The sequence below is a fragment of the Narcine bancroftii genome, chromosome 3 (genome assembly GCF_036971445.1).
Source record: "Narcine bancroftii isolate sNarBan1 chromosome 3, sNarBan1.hap1, whole genome shotgun sequence".
Classification (NCBI taxonomy): domain Eukaryota; kingdom Metazoa; phylum Chordata; class Chondrichthyes; order Torpediniformes; family Narcinidae; genus Narcine; species Narcine bancroftii.
The window spans coordinates 15,965,408-15,987,305 of NC_091471.1; the positions used below are offsets into that span (position 1 = coordinate 15,965,408).

General features: G+C 44.1%; 1 protein-coding gene across 1 annotated transcript in view; it reads right to left on the reverse strand.

Annotated features, from left to right (window-relative positions):
• gfra4a (GDNF family receptor alpha 4a) overlaps positions 1 to 21,898 on the reverse strand; it is a 233,090-nt gene that overhangs the window by 2,434 nt on the left and 208,758 nt on the right. The window lies entirely within an intron of this gene.

A 21,898-nucleotide genomic window follows, 5' to 3' on the forward strand; every position in this document is an offset into this window, starting at 1 on the left:
GACGGCAGCGTTCGATGGTGGGGAGGGTTTTCCCTGTGATGTCCTGGGTTGTATCCTTTATCTTTTGGAAGACTTTACACTCAGGTACCAGACTGTGATGCAGCCGGTCAGCATATATACATCAAGTACAATGCGACAAAATTCTTACCTGCTGCAGCCAGACAGGTATATTAGATACACCAACTGCAGGAGTATAAACTAAATTATTACAAAGACAAAAAATGTTATAATACATATAACAGGAACAGGTAAATAAATATTCAAAATGCAGAGGGCAAGAAAGTGATGTTTCAGTAGATCCGCCAGACCTTTTGGTGTCGTAGAGCCTTACGGCACGGAAACAGGCCCAACTTGTCCGTGCCAAACAGCATGCCCTCCTGTGTTAGTCGCAGAGTGGACTCAGAGTGGGTTTTATCAAGTCCAATCCCCTCACACCCATATAGTGATCCAATTATTTCTTAAAGTAAGCTAATGTACCTGCCTTGACCAGTTTGGCATTGCGTTCCATGTGCTCACCAGCCTCTGAGTGAAGAATTGTCCCCATCGTGTCCCTTCTACATCCCACCCCCTCTCCCCCACCCTCAGCATGCAAGTCATTTCCTAATGCAGTGGTTCTCAACCTTCTTCCCCACTCAAATACCATCCCCTGTCAACCTCCATCACTTGAAGGAAAAGATGATTAGTTTTTCCAGTCTCTCGTGAATCTTGGCAACAACTCCATAGACCTTTTCTCAAGTTCAAGTTTATTATCATCTGATTGTACATATACGACCCAACGAACTTCCAGAAAATGATGCACACACAAAAATCACACGAGACATAAAGGTCATATAAAATAAATAGATATAATTATTTGAGATGATTGCCACGGTTGGAGGATACTGTTCATCAGTCTCACAGCCTGTAAGAGGGACCAATTCTCCAACCTGATTTTGATGCTCCTGTACCTTCTTTTAGATAGAAGTGGGTTGAAGTAACTGTGGGCTGGCACATATCCCAAACACGCCCTTCACTAGTCCGTCTATCTGTGCTGCCATCTTTAAAGAGCTATGTACCTGCACCCCTGGGTCCATCTGCTTCTTAATACTCAGTCATTAACAGAGGAAGTTCTACGTGGTTTGATTAACTCAAATGGAGCGCTTTACAGTTCTCTGAGTTGAACTGCATCTGTCATTCCTTTGTCCTGTTCCCCATCTGATCTAAATCTCATTGCAATCCAGCATTGCAGTCCTAATGACGGTGGTTCCATTGAGGTTTTAAACGAGCTGATGGTGTTCTGCAACCAGGGGGATCTGTGTCCAAGATGGTGGCAACTGAACTTTGCAGTGGCCATGAGGGGTTGCAGAGTCTGGGGAGCAGCAGACCAGTGCAGGGCACCAGAAATGGGAAGAGCACCATTCCCCCCCCCCCCCACCCCCACCACCACTGAAAAGAGGCAGAGATGATTCTAGTCTACAGGGAAGGTGGCCACGACAGCAAACCAGTGAGGGGCTCTGTGGCTGAGGGACCCACACAAGCCCCAGGTGACGCGGTCGGGGGACCCGCAGGAGCTGTGGGGCTGTTGAACACTGGCTCATGGGAACCAGGAATCGGAGCTGGATTCAAGAGAGTGCCGAGGGGCAGAAGGGCTCCCAAAGATCCATCTGAAAGCTTCCTGATAGTGTCCTCATCCACCCTCCTCGTCACCTCCTCAAAAAATGGATTCAAGTTCACGAGGCACAATTTCCCACACACAATCCTATGCCGATTTTCCTCAAACTGTACCTGGACCGTCCAAATGTTGATAGATTCTATCGTTCACTGAAGCTGGACTAACGGTGGTGGAGTAACCTGGATATTCCCTCCCTGCGGCCCTTTTTAAATAATGCACCACATTTGCTATCTTCCAGTCCTTCGGAACTTCTGCTCACATTCCTGATGAGTTAACCTTGTCAAGGCCCCAACAATTTCCTTCTTGGCTTCCCACAATGTGTTAGGATACATCTGGTGTGAACCGGGAGATTTATCCATCCTGACTTGATTTAAGACTGCAAACACCTCCTTTTTACTGATGAAGACATGCCCTAGACAATCTTTAGTTACCTGCCACTCCTGCTTTTCCTGCTTCACAGTTAACATTTGTTCAAAATATTCATATAAGATTTTCCCCATCTCTGGTACAAAATATGGACATACACTCCTGATCATTCTAGGAATTATTCTTTCTCTCATGGCCTTTCTGTTCTTGATATAATATATTTTTGGATTCTTCCTTGCACTGTCCACTAAAGCCATCTCAAAACCTCTTTGAGCACTCTTTACTCCTCTCTTCCTGATGCTCCATCATTCCTTGTACTCAGTGGCAATTAACTACTACCTGGACCCTAGGTTTGGCTTTAGTAAGGCTCCCCCTGACTTTTCCCCGCCACATGCCTGGCTATCCCCACTGCCCCTTGCTCCCCTTCCGTGGCCCAGGCTGCCCCCACGATCCTGGCCCCCCCTAGTGAGGGCCTGGACACCCAGGTGCCACTCGCTACCGGCCTCTCATTGAGTGGTACCGGCCACCAGTCGGACACCACCGGCTACGCACCCCTCCCATTGTTCACTTACTAACACAGGTGAGAGTTGGAGACCAGTATTTTGGAGCCCCCTCCTCGCACAGTCCGCAAATCTTCATGCCGCTGCCTCCAGCTCCCAGAAACCACTGCGCGCGTCGCCCCAGCAATGGCACAGTGCCGACTCTGGCCCACAGTCATTACGTTCAAATGATAAATGGAGACCAGGTTGCCCTTTACTTCATGTAGATGCTGTGTGACCCTTTCCAGGACATGGTGTGTTGCACTACAATCACAGCATCTGCAGTCATGCACATGGTAAACGCAATCTCGCGGGGAAGCCGGCTGCAGTACAAAGTCCCTAGAAGCATTTCTTGTTTCTTTCTAAATGTTTATATGTTTGGAGCCTAATTTAAATAACAGAATAATGTTTGTAATATTGCTGATGTGAAAATAATAATCATATAACAATTACAGTACGGAAACAGGCCATCTCGGCCCCTCTGGTCCACACCGATTTAAGTGATCTCCTCTAGTCCCACCTACCTGCTCCCTGCCCATAACCTTCCAACCCCTTCACATCCATGCACTTATCCAACCTTCTCTTAAATGACAAAAGTGGCCCTACTGCAACCACCTCTTCCGGAAGGTCATTCCACTCAGCCACCACTCTCTGAGTGAAGTTTCCCCTCATGTTACTTCTAAACCTTTGCCCCCTAACCCTTAATTTATGACCTCTCGTTCCAATCTCACCTACCCTCAAGCAGAAGGGCCTATTCACATCTACTCTATCGATCCCCCTCATAATTTTAAATACCTCCATCAAATCCCCCCTCAACCTTCTACGCTACAATGAATAAAGACCCAGTCTACTCAATCTTTCTTTGTATTCTAGATACTGCAATCCAGGAAACATTCTAGTAAATCTTCTCTGCACCCTTTCTACCTTATTGATATCCTTCCTATAATTTGGGGACCAGAACTGCACACAATATTCCAAATTTGGCCTCACCAATGCCTTGAACAGTCTCAACATCACCTCCCAGGTCCTATATTCTATGCTTTGATTTATAAAGGCCAGCGAACCAAAAGACTTCTTCACCACCCTATCCACATGAGATGCCACTTTCAAAGAAAGATGAACCATTATTTCAAGATCTCTCTGTTCCTCTGCGTTCCTCAATCCCCTCCCCTTCACTGCATTTGTCCTGTTTTGATTATTCTTCCCAAAATGAAGCGTTTCACACTTATCGATATTAAACTCCATCTGCCATCTTTCAGCCCACTCTTCTAAGCAGGTCACATCCTTTTGCAGTCCCTGAAAACCATCTTCACTGTCCACAACTCCCCCTATTTTTGTATCATCTGCATATTTACTTACCCAATTTACCACCCCATCATCCAAATCATTAATGTAAATGACAAACAACAAAGGACCCAACACCGATCCCTGAGATACACCGCTCATCACCAGCCTCCATCCTGACAGACAGTTATCCACCATGACTCTCTGGCATCTACCTTCCAGCCACCGTTGAACCCATCTGATTATTTCAAAATTAATGCAAAAGTACTGAAATATCTTGGGCAGCTCAGGGTCCCCTTACCCTCCAGGCCCAAGGCTTCAGCCTACTCAGTCTAGTATTTAATCCACCACTGCTTGTACTCTCAAGGGATTTACTCAAACCTATCTGCCTGTATCTGTCATGCCTCCCTTTTCTTTTAGATCTGTACTGCCATGTGTTATAAGATTCCCTTTATGCCCTTTACCTTATTTTACCACATTTGCCCTTGACCTTCCTTCTCCTTCATTCTTAACTATTTTCCATTTGCCATTTAAGGTGAAGGAGAGGAAGCTTAAAGGAGATGTGCAAATATTGGGAACAGGAGTTGGGATGTTAATGGTAAAGTTGTATAAGACATTGGTGAGGCCAAATTTGCATCATCGTGTGCAGTTTTGGTCACCTAACTACTGAAAAGAGATCAATAAGATAGAAAGAGTGCAGAGAAGATTTACTAAGATGTTGCCCAGACTTCAGAAAATACCTGTGAGTACTCATGCAGGATAGCCTGAAGGTAAATGCAATGCTGGCCTTCATTTCAAGAAGAATAGAATATAAGAGCAGAGATGTGAGGTTGAGGCTTTATAAGGCCCTGGTGAGACCTCACGTGGAGAATTATGAGCAGTTTTGGGCTCCTCATTCAAGAAAGGATGTGCTGAAGTTGGAGACGGTTCAGAGGAGGTTAAATGAGGTGATTACGGGTCATCAATACCTGTATTCATTGCCATTTAATGAGGGGTCAACCTCTTTGAAACATTTCAAATGTTGAAATGTATGATCAGATTAGATGGAGAAAGGTTGTTTCCCATGGTGGGAGAGTCTCAGATAAGAGGGCACAATATGAGGATTGAAGGGCAACTGCTTAAAACAGATACGGAGGAATTTCTTCAGCCAGAGAGTGGCATATCTGTGGAATTTATTGCCACAGGCAGTTGTGGAGACCAGTCATTAAGACAGAGATAGATAGGTTCTTGATTAGCCAGGGCTTCAAAGGTTATGAGGAGAAGGCCGGGCAGTGGGGCTGAGTTGGAAAATGGATCAGCTCAAGATTACGCAGCAGGGCAGACTTGATGGGCTGAATAGCCAATTTCGGCTCCTATGTCTTATGGTCTTGTATTATCTCATATTTGGTGACAATTGTACATAGTGCTCTATATGTGGCCCAGAGCCGCTTAGTCCCTTCAGGTTCTCATGATTCCAGCATGATACTCCTGCCCTTGTCCTTTGCCAGTTCTGTGTCCATCTAACCAGGCTCTGAAGCTTCGAACTTTCTCCCTTGATAAGAACCACAGTAGCGTTAGTGCTCCACTGATTGACTCAGTGATGACTGGAGCTCACCTGATGAAATGCAAGCTCTGTGTCCGAAGATTAGTCCAGCAGCGTACTGCGCTGTTAAGTTCTATGTGAATCTTGTTGAAAGTAAGTGATGCAACATTATGACATGAAAGCTTGAGGAAACCTTTCGGCAATGAAGGAGTCTTGTTTGATTGACTCTGTGCCGATACTGAAATGACTGTGGACCCATTGTTTAATACCACGGCTGTATGATGTAAAACAGATACATAATCCGGCTGACAGCACAATTTGGAAAGGAAGTTCCATGGTCCCTTTTGATCGACGCACTGAAAGGCTCTTGGGAAGTCAAAGATATAATTTAAGATCTTTGATTACATCTGCAACATGTCTCTTGGAGTTAGCACATGGTGAAGATAACTTCCAATGTAGATGGACAGAATTGATGAAGTAAATCAGGGAGCCATGCTTTAGTCTCAGAAGAGTGCCTTTTGGGAACGATCCCACTGATAATGTTCCTAGGACAAGCAGGGACACTCCCCTGCAGTTACTATTACATTTTTAAATTTAGACATACAGCCCGATAACAGGGCTTTTCAGTCCATGAGCCCGCGCTGCCCAATTGCACTCAACTAAACTACAACCCCGGTACATTTTTGAACAGTGGGAGGAAACCGGTGCCCCTGGAGGAAATCCACACAGACATGGAAAGAACATACAAACTCCTTACAGACAGCGCCGGTCAATGGCGCCGTCACAGAGTTGCGCTAATCGTGGTTTGATTTATCTTCATTCTTGAAGACAGTCATGAATATGACATCGCTAGACGATTCTTTCTTCCAAGACATGGAAGATAAGGATACAAATTGAAGTCTAAAGTTCATCAAGTAAACTCATCTCTCCTGTCCCCTGTTTCTAAGGCATTTTTAACTTGTTTATCTGGGACGGTGGTGATGTTGGCTGGGGTTAGCCAGGTTCTAAAGTTAGGGGGAGCAAGCACATAAAAAAGGCTCCATAACACATGCCAGATGGTGAATAAGTGGTTGGATGGTGGGGCCACACTGATTTTCCTGTGGTGTCAGACTGGGGGGAGGGGGAGTAGTGGGGGGGGGGGGGCAAGGTGCTACTTTTGCAGTCACTCCCCCTGCACCCAAACAGCTAAACCACTGGATGTTGGTCTGTTATTTGACAAGGTGCTACACACAAGGCCACTAAATAAAACAGGAGTGCATGGTATTAGGGGGAAGGTACTTGCATGGATAGAAGACTGGCAACGGGCAGAGAGGGAATAAAGGGGGCTTTTTCTGGCAGGCTGCCGGAGACTAGTCGTGTTCCACAGGAGTCGGTGATGGGCCCGCTACTTTTCATTGAGCATATAAATGATTTAGATCAGTGGTTCCCAAACTTTGTTGGGTTGGCTCCCAGGCCACATCCCTAGTGCTCCCCGATACATACAATGAACACACACCTCTTTCTCCTCCCTTGCCCACTCACCGCCTCTCACCTCCAGCCTCTCATTCCTCAGCCGGTGCCGCCGGCAGGACTTGTTCCTGTGTCCGACTCCTTTCTCCCGAGGCCTTTCCCTCCCCCCGAGCCCCCTGCGCTCGGTACCTCCCTCTCTCCATCCATCCTTTCTCCTCCTCCTGTTCGCTCTCAACTTATTAAAAGTTCGAAGCCAAATGCAACATGGCAGCCACCGAGGTCAGCTTTTGCGAGACCTCCTTGTTGCCATTTATTTTGCTCACTACTGCCACCTGAGTCTGGCGGCAACTTCCGGAGACCGTGACGCCAGAAAATTACTGCACTGGCTTCTTCATTAGACTTTGCAGCAGACTGAATAATAATGAGACTGAAGGATCAGACCTCCCCCTTTTTCCATCATCGCCCCCTTGGATCTTTCCATGGACCCCAGGGGGGCACCTCTGGGAATGACTGATTTGGATGATAGAATTGATGGCTTTGTGGCCAAGTTTGTGGATGACATGAAGATAGGCAGATAGTGGTGAGGAGGCAGGGATTCTGCAGAGGGACTTAAACAGGTTGAGAATGAGGATGGTGACAGTGGAGGGAAATGCATGGTCATGCCTTTCGGGAGAAGAAATAAAAGTGTAAGCTAATTTCTAAATGGGGAGAGAATTCAGAAAGTGGACTTAGGAATCCTAGTGTAGGATTCACTACAGGTCAACATACAGGGTGAGTCAGTTGTAAGGAAAGCAAATGGAAAGAAGACTGGCAGCGGGCAGAGAGGAAATAAAGGGGGCTTTTTCTGGCTGGCTGGCTGCCGGAGACTAGTCGTGTTCCACAGGAGTCGGTGATAAACAAGTTAAAAATGCCTTAGAAAAAGGGGACAGGAGAGACGAGTTTACTTGATGAACTTTAGACTTCAATTTGTATCCTCATTTTCCATGTCTTGGAAGAAAGAATCGTCTCATTTTGAGAGGACTATCACATAAAAGCATTGATCTAAAGTTGAGGCATGAAAAGGTGTGTGTCAGATCATAAAAGCAGTTTTGGGCCTTATATCTAAGGAAAGATGTGCTGGCATTGGGAAAGGTCCAGAGATGGCTTATAAAATTGATATGGGGAGGAGAGGGCTAATGTATGGGGAGCGTTTGATGTCTCTCGGCCTGTACTCACTAGAGTTTAGAACCGTGGTTTTTAAACTTTTCTTTCCACTCACATCCCACTTTAAGCAATCCCTGTGCCATCGGTACTCTGTGATTAGTAAGGGATTACTTAAGGTGGGATGTGAGTGCGAAGCGAAGGTTGAGAACCTCTGCTCTAGTCCTAATTGCTACTGAAATATTTTGCTTGAGAGAAATTGTCCTTGGACAATTTCCTTTGGAGTTACGAAATCGTCCACATAATGAGTCAATTAGATACGATTAAAACAGTGGTTTTCAAACTTTTCTTTCCACTCACATCCCACCTTAAGTAATCCCTTGCTAATCACAGAGCACCTATGGCATAGGGCTGGGGTGGCCAAACCACGGCTCGCGAGCCACATGCGGCTCTTTGACCTTTAATATGCAGCTCGCGCTGCCTGTCTTTCGCCCGCCCAACTAATTTTGTAAGGTGGAAATCTGATTAAAATGTCTCTAATTTTTTGGTTTACTTTTTTTTAAAAAACATATTTGTGTCTTTGTGAGATTACTGAAACTAATACAGAATAACAGTTTAAAATCTGCATGCATGAATAAATATTATTGCATTTAATAAAAATTTCTTAAAATTTATATAAAATTTTTGTAACAAAATGTGTATGTAACAATAAAAATGTATGTGTGAATTTTGTTCTCGTCCTGCGGCTCTCAAGCATCTGAGCTTTATTGTTTGTGGCTCTTACATGAAGCAAGTTTGGCCACCCCTAGCATAGGGAATATTTAAAGTGGTGAAAAGAAAAAGGTTGAGAACCACTTGTTTAGAAGGATTTAAATTCAAATTTAAATTTAGACATACAGCATGGTAACAGGCCTTTTTGATCCACAAGCCCATGCTGATCAAGTACTCAATTAACCTACAACCCCCGGTACATTTTTGAATGGTGCAAGGAAACCTGGAACAATCGGAGGAAACCCAAGCAGACACGGGAAGAGCGTAGAAACTCTTTACAGACAGCGTGGGAGTCGAACCCCGGTCCTGGTCACTGGCGCTGTCACAGCATTGTGCTAACCGCTACGCCAACTGTGCTGCCCCTGAGGGGGATCTCAATTCCAAATATTGAAAGGGCTAGATAGGGAGGACGCGGAGAAGATGTTTCCCGTGGTAGGAGGGCCGGACTGGCCTGTTCTGTGCTGTAAGTGGTTATATGGTTATAGGAGAATCAAAGACCAAAGGGTACAGCCTCGGAATGAAAGAACGCCCCTTTTGAAAGGAGATGAGAAGTTTCTTCAGCCAGAGGGTGGTGAATCTGCGTTGCCACAGATGGCAGTGGAGGCCGAGTCATTGAGTAGATTTAAAGCAGAGCTGGCTTGGTTCTTGATTAGTGAAGGTGTCAAAGGTTATGGGGAGAAGGCAGGAGAATAGGGTTGAGAGTGAAAATGCATCAGCCGTGGATTTGATTGGTGGAGCAGACTTGATGGCACAATTTTGTTCCTCAGTGTTATGGTTATCAAGACTAGAGGGAAAAGAGTGACTTTACGGTATATAAAGTGGGAAAGTTGCAGGAGGGACCCAGGCGGTAAGAGAAGCAGAGACAGGTAGAAGGACGAATTCTGGTGGGGAGGGGAGAGGGGTTGGGAAATTCGAGAGGAGGGGACATTTTTTTCCACAGGAATAGGTAAAAAATAGATGGAATCAGATCAGGGTTGGGGAAATCACTCAAAACATGAAAAATCAATCGAAGCCGTTAGCTTTAAGGATGTCCAGGAGGAAGAAGGTTTCCTGTTTCTGCTTGATTATTCTACCTATCTGGACTTCCATCTGTCAGTGGAGAAGGAAGGCATTTAGCCAACACTATCTATTTCATTTTCTTCTCCTTCCTGGCCCCTTTGGACGTTTTTCTTCTCTTTAATTATCTCTATGTGGTCCGCGCAAATGTGGTGCCCAAAGGATATAATAGAAGGGAATTGGAAGTAAATGTCGAGTGAACACCTAGAAAATCATTACATGCTGCGACCTCTAACTCAGTGGCTTTCATACTTCCCCCTTAAACTCACATCCCACCTAAAGTAATCCCTCTGCCATCGGTGCTCTGTGATTAGTCAGGGATTGTTTAAGGTGGGATGTGAGTGGGAAGGGAAGGTTGAGAATCACTGCTCGAGACCCAATTGTTACTGAAATATTTTGCTTGAGAAAAATTGTCGTCGGCCCATTTCCTTTGGAGTTATGAAACCTTGCACATAACGAGTCAATTAGGGATGATTAAAACAGTGGTTTTCAAACTTTTTCTTTCCACTCACGGACCACCATAAGCAATCCCTTATTAATCACAAAGCACATAGGGATTGATTAAGGTGGAATGTGAGTTTGGTGGGGGGGGGTGCAGTTTGAAAACCTCTGCTCTAACTAAATCTAGAGGATACAGGTACTAACCATTAGAACTTGTCTGCAGAGACCCCAGTTAAAATAGGGGCTTATCTTAGAAGACTGCAAGAAAAACTGAGGGCCATTCGTGTGAGGTAGGGAAGGTTTAGAGTGTTGACTATTGAATATACTCGAGTAATAGTTGAGCTTTGGGGGAGGGTGACTTTTACATGGCTACTACTTTTGACCGCGGTAAGTACATGCCTAATTCAAAGCATCTGGAGCTCAGATGGTCAGGTAGCAGAGGTGAGGATTCACGATTAGGGCTTTGGGAGCTTGGGTGGGCGGGTAACAGAGGCAAGGATTGGTGGTCTGGGTGTTGGGAGCTCGGATGAGCACATAGCAGAGGTGAGGATTCATGGTTGGGGCGTCGGGAGCTTGGATGGGCGGGTAGCAGAGGTGAGGATTTACGGACAGGGCGTTGGGAGCTCAGATGGGTGGGTAGCAGAGATGAGGATTCGCGGATGGGCGGGTAGTCAGGGCCAAAAATAGGGAGGTCACAGGAAAAAATCCTGTTTTTGCGCCAAAAAAAAGGGGAGGGTCGACTTTTAAACGGGATCGACGATTACATGAGTAGGTTTACACGGGTACAACATCATGGGCTGAAGAACCTGATATAAAAATCAACTTAAAATTTTCCTATCACGTACAATCTTCTAGAGTCTTGTGGTTTCCTGTCATATTTTAAGTCTATTTCAAGCATACAAAATGATAAAGTGCAGCATGTCACTGAAAATTTATTTTCTAAATTCTTCCCTACTGATCTTGGCGCAGTTAGTATTGAACAAGGGCAGCACATGGAAAAGCGGTATCAGGGCAAATGGAATCCATCATAGCCTGATCATAGCAATTGGAATCACTCATTAACTTGAAGATGCCTGTTCTCAGAAGCTGAGCAGGTTCAGACCTGGTCAGTACTTGGAGGAGAGACCGCCTAGGAACACCAAGTGCTCTCGGTTTCTGTGAAGGGGGGGCTGGATAAAGTGATGACTCTCAATCTGCCTTACGGTAGACAAAAGTTAAAGAATTTCTTCTGTGCTACATTCTAAAATGTAGTAGTATTATGTGACAATAATGAGACCTTTGAAAATCAATGCTGCTTGACGATTGTTGGATGCTGACACTAGAGGCATCAGATGCTGAGTACGAATAAACATAAACTGCAAAACATTTTAGGTCAGTTGAACTAACATAATGTGTCAGCGTCACGATGCGATTAAACATGTTTAATTTAATAAAAGTTAATTTAATGTTTCTCCAACTTCCTATGTCTACAAGAAACCCCAATTTTTTTTTCAGGAAGCAAAACTTTTGAAAAAAACTATGTTGTCCAGTGTAATTGTATCAGGGAAACATCTTTATCTGCATAGTTCATGGTGAAGGTAAACATTGAGCCATTGCATAAAAACTTTGGAGAGACCGAATTAAATATGGATAATGGAATATCGTCACAGAAATTGCCTAGGACAACTGACTTTGTGCAGCGACTTTTTTCTGATTATAATGCTACCTGATCTGTTTTATTTTAATTAATTTTAATAATGCATCATGTTAGAAGGTCCTTCTAGCTCATGAAATCTATGCCATACTTACAGCTGATTAACCTCCCAACCCTGTACGTTTTGAGGGTGGGAAGAACATCTGGAGAAAATCCATGCTGTCATGGGGAGTTCATACAGACACCTTACAAACAGTGCCAGGATGCTGGCGCTGCAATGGCATTGTGCAAACTGCTGCACTAACCATGCCGGTCACATCTATTTAGTGTTGAAGACACACAGGAGGCTGCAGATGTTGGAATATGAAGTTTGCTGGAGGAACTCTGTGAGAAAGAACGGTCGACATTTTGAGCCAAAACTCTCCCTTAGTGGTTTCTGTAATGACTTTCCTCCGGCTTGAAACGTCAGCCGTCCTTTTTCTTCCACTGATGTCACTCGACCTGCTGAGTTCTACCAGCAGATTGTGTTTTGCTATCACGTTGCGTTATTTTGTCCGTTCAAATTAGGGAGGTCTAAATTTATGGCAATTTATTGGCTTCCCTCAAGAATTTTAAAATAAAAATATATCAACAGTGAGTGCAATATCTTGTAATTTGAAAGTAACTTTCAGGGCGGTTTGTACTCTATAGACAGCATCCTAAAGTAATAAGTTTGATGCAGTATATACTGATTATTAAGAACTTCCAAAGCATACTGTCACTGCTCAAGAGATTTCCTTGGACTTGATTGATAAACAGTGCAGCTCACTGTTCTCCACTCCACCTGTGGCCTCAATTTATTTTTCCGTGATAAGCACAGACAAGCTGTGTCTGCAGTGTATTCATGATGTAATCACAGGAACTGCCTTCGTTCCTCCAATTCACTTTAATGGAAAGTGGACAAATCCAATTTAAACAGATGTGCTGCTGGGCACCCAGTAATCGTACTTGGGGTGTCAACTACAGAAACGAAGCCCAGAGAGACCATATCCCATTCTTCAGTCAGCGTTACCAGAGCACATTTTGCACTGTCAAGTTAAACTGTATTGCAATCTTTCTTTAATCCCACCGCTCTTTTTGATTGATGGTATTTAATACACCATTAGGATGAAATATAATGTACCATTACTAACAGGCTATAATGCTTTGGCACTTACATTACTGCAGTAATAGTGCAGAGACTGAGATTAATAATCCAGGGGATGTATATCCCATCATAACCATCGGAAATTGTTCATTCATTTTTAAATACAAATTTGTTAATAAATTTGTAATAAAACACAGCGATCGGTAAAATTACCATGAAACTGTCAGATTATAATGAAAACTAAATTGCTGTCCATATTTCATCGCTGTACAGGAAAGTGGCCCTAACCAGTGTGGTTATCTTTCCTTTCAGTAAAATAACTTAGTCGCCCATCAGACCTTCAAGGTCGCTGCACAAATTGATAGGGTGGTTAAGAAGGCATATGGCATGCTGGCTTTCATTAGTCAGGGGGGGGAGGATCAAGTTCAAGGGCCGTGAGCTAATGCTACAGATTTACAAAACGTGGTTGGACCACACTTGGAGTATTGCGCGCAGTTCTGGTAACCACATTACAGGAAGGATGTAGATGCTCTAGGGAGGGTGCAGAGGAGATTTACCAGCATGTTGCCTAGATTGGAGAACATATCACATGAAACAAGGTTGACAGGTTTATCTCTTATGAAGGTGATTTTTCAGAGATACACAAGATTAAGAAGGGTTTAGGAAGGGTGGACAGAAAGCACCTTTTTCCTGGGTGACAATAGCAAATATCAGAGGACATCTGTTGGAGGTGATTGGAGGAAAGTTTAGAACATAGAACACTGCAGCACAGTACCAACCTTCAGCCCTCAATATTGTGCTGACCTATATATTATTAACATAGGAACATAGGAAGTAGGAACAGGAGTAGGCCAAAAATGGCCCATCGAGCCTGCTCCGCCATTCAATACGATCAAGGCTGATCTAATTTATGACCTAACTCCACCTACCTGCCTTCTCCCCATATCCCCTAATTCCTCTATCATGTAAAAATTTATCTAACCGAATTTTAAACATGTTTAATGAGGCAGCCTCAACCACTTCCCTGGTTAGAGAATTCCAAACATTCACTACTCTCTGGGAAAAACTATTTTTCCTCATCTCTGTCCTAAATCTACTCCCCCGAATCTTGAGACTGTGTCCTCTCATTTTAGTTTCACCGGCCAACTCAAAAAACCTTCCTACATCTATCCTATCCATACCCTTCGTAATCCTATATGTTTCTATAAGATCTCCTCTCATTCTTCTGAACTCGAGCGAATACAATCCTAAACGATTTAATCTTTCATCATAAGTCAACCCCTTCATCCCAGGGATCAACCTAGTAAACCTCCTCTGGACCGTCTCCAAAGCCAATATATCCTTCCTCAAATATGGAGACCAGAACTGGACACAGTACTCCAGGTGCGGTCTCACCAGAACCTTATACAGTTGCAACATTACCTCCCTACTCCTGAATTCAATTCTTCTAGCAATGAAGGCCAACATTCCATTTGCCTTCTTAATAACCAGCTACACCTGCAACCTAACGTTTTGCGATTCATGCACAAGCCCTCCCAAGTCCCTCTGCACAACAGCATGCTGTAGTTTTTCACCCTTTCAATAATATTCAGCTCTTTTATTGTTCTTGCCAAAGTGGATAACCTCACACTTACTAACATTGTACTCCATCTGCCAGACCTTTGTCGACTCATCCAGCTTAACTCTATCCCTCCGCAGACTCTCCACATCCTCATTACAATTTGCTCTTCCACTCAATTTGGTGTCATCCGTAAACTTGGCTACACCACATTTTGTCCCCTCCTCTAAGTCATCAATGTAAATGATAAACAGTTGTGGGCCTAACACTGACCCCTGCGGCACCCCACTTACCACTCTCTGCCAACCTGAAAAACTCCCATTGATCCTGACTCTCTGCCTCCTGTCAGACGACCAATTTTCAATCCAGGCCAATAGACTTCCCCGGACTCCACTTTCCTGTAACTTACTGAGAAGTCTCTTGTGCGGCACCTTATCAAACACTTTCTGGAAATCCAAATATACAACATCAATCTGTTCCCCTCTATCCACCATACCCATTATATCCTCAAAGAATCCTAACAAATTTGTCAAACAAGATCTTCTCTTTCTAAAACCATGCTGCGTCTGCCTGATTGAACCCTTACGTTCCAAAAGTTTCACTATTTCATCTTTAATGACGGCTTCAAGCATTTTTCCAACCACAGACGTCAAGCTAATTGGCCGATAATTTCCAGTCTTCTGCCTACATCCCTTCTTAAAAAGTGGCATAACATTTGCTGTCTTCCAGTCTGCTGGGACCTGCCCAGAATCCAAGGAATTTTGGTCTATGACCACCAATGCATAAACTATAACTTCTGCCATTTCCTTCAGAACCCTTGGATGCATATCATCAGGACCAGGTGATTTGTCTGGCTTTAGTCCCATTAGTTTCTCCATCACTACTTCCTTTGTAACAACTATTTTATCAAGGCCCTCCCAAACATTCGCATCCTTAACTCCACACTTCGGCATGCTGGACGTGTCTTCCACCGTGAAGACTGACACAAAATATTTGTTTAATGCCTCGTCCATTTCCTCATTTTTTGCTACCAGTTTTCCTTTCTCATCCTCCAAGGGTCCTATGTAAACTCTGGCCACCCTCTTCTGTTTTATATATTTATAAAATTTTTTGCTTTCTGTTTTTATATTTTGTGCCAATTTACTTTCATAATCCTTTTTCCCATTTCCTATTACCCACTTTGTAACCCCTTGTTATCTCTTCAAGTTATCCCAATCTTCCAGTTTCCCACTGCTCTTTGCATCTTTGTACACCTGCCCCTTTAATTTTATACTCTCCTTTACTTCCTTTGTTAACCACGGTTGATTTTTCCCTCCCTTGCTGCCCTTTTTCCTGACTGGAATATATTTTTGTTGAGCATTACAAAATATTTCTTTGAAAATCTTCCACAGTTCCTCAATTGTTTCATCAATTAGCCTGTGCTCCCAGTCCACTCTGCCCAATTCCTCCCTCATCCTATGGTAGTCACCCCTGTTGAAGCATAATATATTAGTTTTAGATCTAACTCTTTCCCCTTCCATCTGAACGAGAAATTCAATCATACTATGATCGCTATTTCCCAGATGGTCTCTGACTATTACATCATTTACTCTACCTATCCCATTGCACAACACTAGATCCAGGAGAGCATTTTCTCTTGTGGGTTCCTTCACATGCTGCTCAAGATAGCTGTCGCGGATGCATTCTATGAAGTCCTCTTCCAGACTCCCACGACCAACTTGATTTTCCCAATCTATGTGGAAGTTAAAGTCCCCCATGACTACTGCCGTATCATTATTACATGCCTCACTTATCTCTCTATTTATTTCCTGTGCCACTAAACTATTGTTATTTGGTGGGCGATAGATAACACCCACCAATAATTTTTCCCTTTGTTATTCTTTATCTCTACCTAAATGGACTCAACATTATGCTCTTTAGATCTTATATCATCCCTCACTACTGCCTGGAGCTCATCTTTGATTAAGAGTGCAACTCCATCTCCCTTACCATCCTGTCTATCTCTTTGCACCACCTGATACCCTTGAAAGTTTAATTCCCATTTAGGGTCACCTTGTAGCCATGTTTCCGTGATGGCGACCCAATCATAGGCATGGGTACCGATTTGCACCTCAAGTTCACTAACCATATTTCTAATACTGCGGGCTTTCAGATAAAGTGCCCTTATGCTCTTTGTCCTTTTAATATCTATTGACTTCTGTAACCTTTTCTTTGATTTTTCTGCCCACTATTTTTCTTTGTAATTTTCTTAACACTAACATTGACCCGAAAACTCACTGCACCATCTGATTTTTTACTTTCTCCTCCCAACATTACTTTTCCGATTTTACTTTTCCTGGCCATTACTTTATCTTCCCTACCCTTTTCCCTATCACTCTGGTTCCCATACCCCTGCCAAATTAGTTTAAACCTTGCCCCACTGCTGTACCAAACATACTTGCCAAAATGTTGACACCTTTTGGATTTAGGTGCAACCTGTCCCTCTTGTTAAAATCATGCCTTCCCCAAAAGAGATCCCAATGATCCAAGAAGCCAAATCCTTGCCTTGTACACCAGCAGCTCAGCCACACGTTCATTTTCCTTATCCTTACATTCTTTTTATCACTTGCATTTGGAACAGGTAGTAATCCCGAGATCACCACCCTAGCATTCCTATCTTTCAGCTTTCGTCCCAGCTCACTGTAATCCCTTTTCATTACCTCCTCCCTTTTCTTGTCAATGTCATTTGTACCCACATGTACCAAGACATCAGGCTGCTCTCCCTCTCCTCTCAGAATATTTTGGACCCGATTTGTGATATCTCGTACCCTTGCACCAGGGAGGCAGCACACCATGCGGGTATACTTAACTGGCTCACAGAACCTCCTGTCTGTACCCCTGACAATGGAGTCCCCAATAACTACTGCATTTCTCTTTTTCCTTTTCTTTTGCACCACTCTGCCAGGCTCATTGCCATTGACCTGGTGCCCGTGGCCATCTTCTGTCCGGTCATCTCCCTCAACAGAATCCAACACAACATAACTGTTGCTGAGTGGGCTAGTCACTGGTGTACTCTCCGTTTTTCTCGCTTTTTTCTTTCCCCCCCTGACGGTTTCCCACTTACCTGACACGGGTTCTGGAGTATTTATTGGCCTGAAAGTTGAGTCGATTAACTCCTCACTCTCCCTTACAAGCCTCAGGTCATCAATCTGCAACTCCATATCCCTAATTCGCTCCCTTAGTAACTGCATCTCGGTACACCTGGTGCAGATGTGGCCATTTGGGAGGGTGGAGGTCACCCATTGTTCCCACATCTGACACCCAGTACAGAGCACCAACCCTATTGGCGTGACTCTGAATACGAAGGCAAATAACTCAGCTTACCTTTTCTCCTTGCCTGCTTTCACCGAAGCCTGATAAGCCAAAGCCAGGAAGTCTCACTCCTTCACTGCTCCACTCATTCACTGAGCCACTCCTCACTGGCCGCTCCCTCCCCTTTCACTCCTTTTACTGGCCCCTTGACCAATTAACCCTGTCACTTTCAGCAAGCTCCTCCTCCTCTGACTCACAGCCCGACTCTCTCCAAGCTCCTCCTCCGTCTCACAGCCGAACCAAGTAAAAACAACTAAACCCTCCAATCTCTGTAACCCTCCATTTTTCTATCCATGTGCCTGTCTAAGAGTGCCTTAAATCCCCCTAATGTTTCAGCCTCCACCACCATCTTTGGCACTCCAGGCACTCACAACTCTCTTACCCCTGATGTCTACCCTAAACTTCCGTCTCTTCACTTTGTACATATGTCTTCTGCTGTTTTCTACTCCTGCCCTGACAACAGGTGCTGAGTGTCCACCCTATATATTTCTCTCATAATCTTGTCGCCCTGTAAGTCTCCTCTTATCCTTCTATGCTCCAAACAGAGAAGTCCCAGCTCTACTAACCTTGCCTCATAAGACTTGTATATCTATCCAGGTAACATCCTGGTAAATCTCATCTGCACCCTCTCCAGAGCTTTCACATCCTTCCTATAATGAGGTGACCAGAACTGAACACAATACTCCAAGAGTGGTCTCAGCAGCGATTTGTAGAGTTGCCTCATGACTTTTTGACTCTGAACTTAATCCCTCCAATAATGAAGCCCAACATCCCATAGGCCTTCTTAACTATCCTATCAACTTGTGTGGTGACCTTGAAGGATGGATGGATTTGGACTCCAAGGTTCCTCTATTCATCCACACTCCTAAGTAACTGATCATCTGGTGTGTCCTTCCAAAATGTATCACTTCACACTTACCTGGATTGAACTCCAACTTCCGCTTTTCTACCCAACTCTGCATTCTGTCTATATTCTCTTGTAACTTTCGACAACCTTCAACTCCATCCATAACTCCTTCAATCTTCGTTTCATCCACAAGCTGACAGATCCATCCTTCTGCCTCTTTATCTCGGTCATTATAAAGCTCACAAAGAGAAGGGGTTCCAGAACAGATCCCTGTGGCCCTCCACTAGTCACTGCCCTCCAGGCCGAATACCTTCCTTCCACTACTCTTCTCCCCTTTTTACATGCAAGCCAGTCTCTCATGGGGGACCTTGTCAAATACCTTACTAAAATCCATATAGATCACATCTACCACCCTACCTTAATCAATTTCCTTTGTTGCCTGCTCAAAAAATTCAATTAGACTCATGAGGCTCGACCCTCCCTTCACATAGCCATTCTGACTATCCTTAAGTAGCCTTGACTTCTCCAAATGCTCATAGATTCTATCCTTAAGAATCCTCTCCATTAGTTTACCCACCACTAACACAAGACTCACCGGTTTATAATTCCCAGGATTCTCCCTCTTACCTTTTTTAAACAAGGGGTCTACATTTGCCATTCTCCGATCCTCTGTCACCTCCCCTGCAGCCAAAGATCATAGCTACTGTCCCAGCTATCTCTTCTCTCACTTCCAACAGCAACCTGGGGTCTATCACATTTAGCCCCGGGGACTTATCAATCTTAATGTTTTTAAGAAGATCCAACACTACCCCTTTCTTAATCTCAACAAAGTCTGACCTCACCCTGATCCAGGTCCTTTACTCCTGTGAATACTGAAGCAAAGTATTGACCTCCCCAACCTCCTCTGCCTCCGGACAACTGTTGCCTCTTTTATCCATTAGTGGCCCCACCTTCATTCTCTCCATCCTTGTGTTCTTCACATATGCGTAGGTCGCCTTGGAGTTCTCCTTAATCATACATGCCTTGGCCTTCAAGCTCCAAGTCCTTTTTTAAGCTCCTTCCTGGCTACCATAAACTTCTCATGTCCTTCCTGTTTCCTGCTTCCTATATCCAATGTAAGCTTCCACCTTCCTCTTGACTAGCTGCCTCACCTGTTTCATCAACTATGGCTCCCTTTTCCTACCATCTTTTCCCTGTCCCATTGGGACAAACCTATCCTGTACCCAGCCACAAGTGGTCCCTAAACTTCCTCCACATTGTTTCACCCTTGAACACCTGTTTCCTATTTACTCTCGTTAATTTCTGCTTCATCCCATTGTAGTTAGCCATTCCCCAATTAAATACTTTCTCATTTTGTCTACTTTTATCCTTATCTGTAGCAATGCTAAAGCTCAGGGAGTTGTGGAGACTCTCAAAGTGCTCACATACTGAGAGGTCATTTGGGGGAGATGTCAGAGGTAATTTTTTTTCCACAGAAATTTGCCAAGTGTGAAGGTGGAAGCCGGAAAGATCAAAAGACTCTTAGATAGGCATATGGATTTAAGAAAAGTAAGGAGTTATTGGAATGGGAAAAAGAAGGATTAGATTGTGATGAAGTAGGTTTCCGTAGGTTGGCACAACATAGTGGGCTGAAGGGCCTGTACTGAGATATAATACATAGTTGAAGGTGAGTGGTTACTTTCATTTGGCTCAAAGGCAGCTAGGGGGAGATGGCGTCAGGATTGTTGGTGACAACTACACCAATGGAGTTAATGGTAAAGAAAAATTAACTTGTCAGGTCTTCCTGACATCTCTTTCTGGAGTCATTTTACATTAATATGGATATGTTTGAAGTATCAGCATCTTTAGTTGATCCCTAATCACCCTCGAAAATGTAGTGTTGTCTTCCTGATCTACTATGGTCATTATGAGGTGCTCGCATGGATCTTCTTCCTGGGTGATCACTGGAGGTGAACAATAATTTGCTTTCAGTCTAGTTACATAGACTCTGAGATGGTTGATGAGCTGAATGTAGAATCTGCAGTCTCTGCCACAGATGAGACAGGAGATGAAGGATGTGGTGGGGGGAAAGGAAGGGTGCGGAATATTGGGTTCAAGATTTTGTGCTCCATCCCCCACTTTTTCTTGGACCCCTTGTGCCCTTGTTAAAGTGATCAAGATGATCAGATCCTGTTTCTCCATTTCGAGTGGTGAGGGGTTCTTATGAGTCAATTAGGTCACTGCGGTTCCTAAAGGAGGCTGTGAAAATGCTTTCTCCATGGTCTGGAAGAGCTCAAGAGTGGAGAGCCATGTCCAGGAGTCTGGAATCTGCAGTCAGAAAACACATCCTGTCTGTTGAAGCTGGTAGCGAGATCAGGGCCGCAATGCCAGAACTGAGAAAGGTTGTTGACTTATTCTGCCAGTAGATTCCAGGCACCCACAATTCTCCAGAGGAAACATTTTCAATCCCTGTCCAGTTTTTTTTTTAGGTGCCAGCTATAGTTAGTTTTTGTCTCAGAAAGGATGGAGGCCACTTCTGTCCAGGAGACCGTAAGCTTTTTGGTGGGCTTGAGATCAGGAAGATTTTTTTAAAAATGGCAGCGGCAGTAGCCATTTGATGGAAATTGAGCCTTATCCTAAATATCAATAAAGCAAGGGACTGTGTGGTGCAGTTAGTCCAATAATATGACCTGGAATTGAATCTGCCATTGTCTGTAAGAATTGTACATTCTCCCCTTGACCTGCGAGGTTTTGTTTTTAACAGGTGCTCCGATTTCCTGTACGGGGTTTGTTGATTAATTGGATGGAATTGGGTTGAACGGCTTCCATTGGCCGAAAGGGAATGTGCTGTATAGTTTGAAAAAAAATTCACCTGCCCTCACTCTTAACTCCTAGAGTTAAATGCACGTCACTTTCCATATCTGAAGAGACGCCTCTCAGCAAGGCACTCAAGAACTCCAACAGTTCAGCTTCAGGCATTGAGTATGGCAGTATATTTCCACAGCATTTCAATTCTCTGCACAACTGAAAAATGTACAGATATACATATAAATATTTTTTTGGCCTCCGTTCGAACTCTTTCTTGGAGGATTGGTGACCTGGATTCTGGAACAAAAAATTGAGTTACTGGAGGCACTCAGTGGGTGACGAGAACCATCAGTTTAACAGTGCTTTGGTGCCAATTG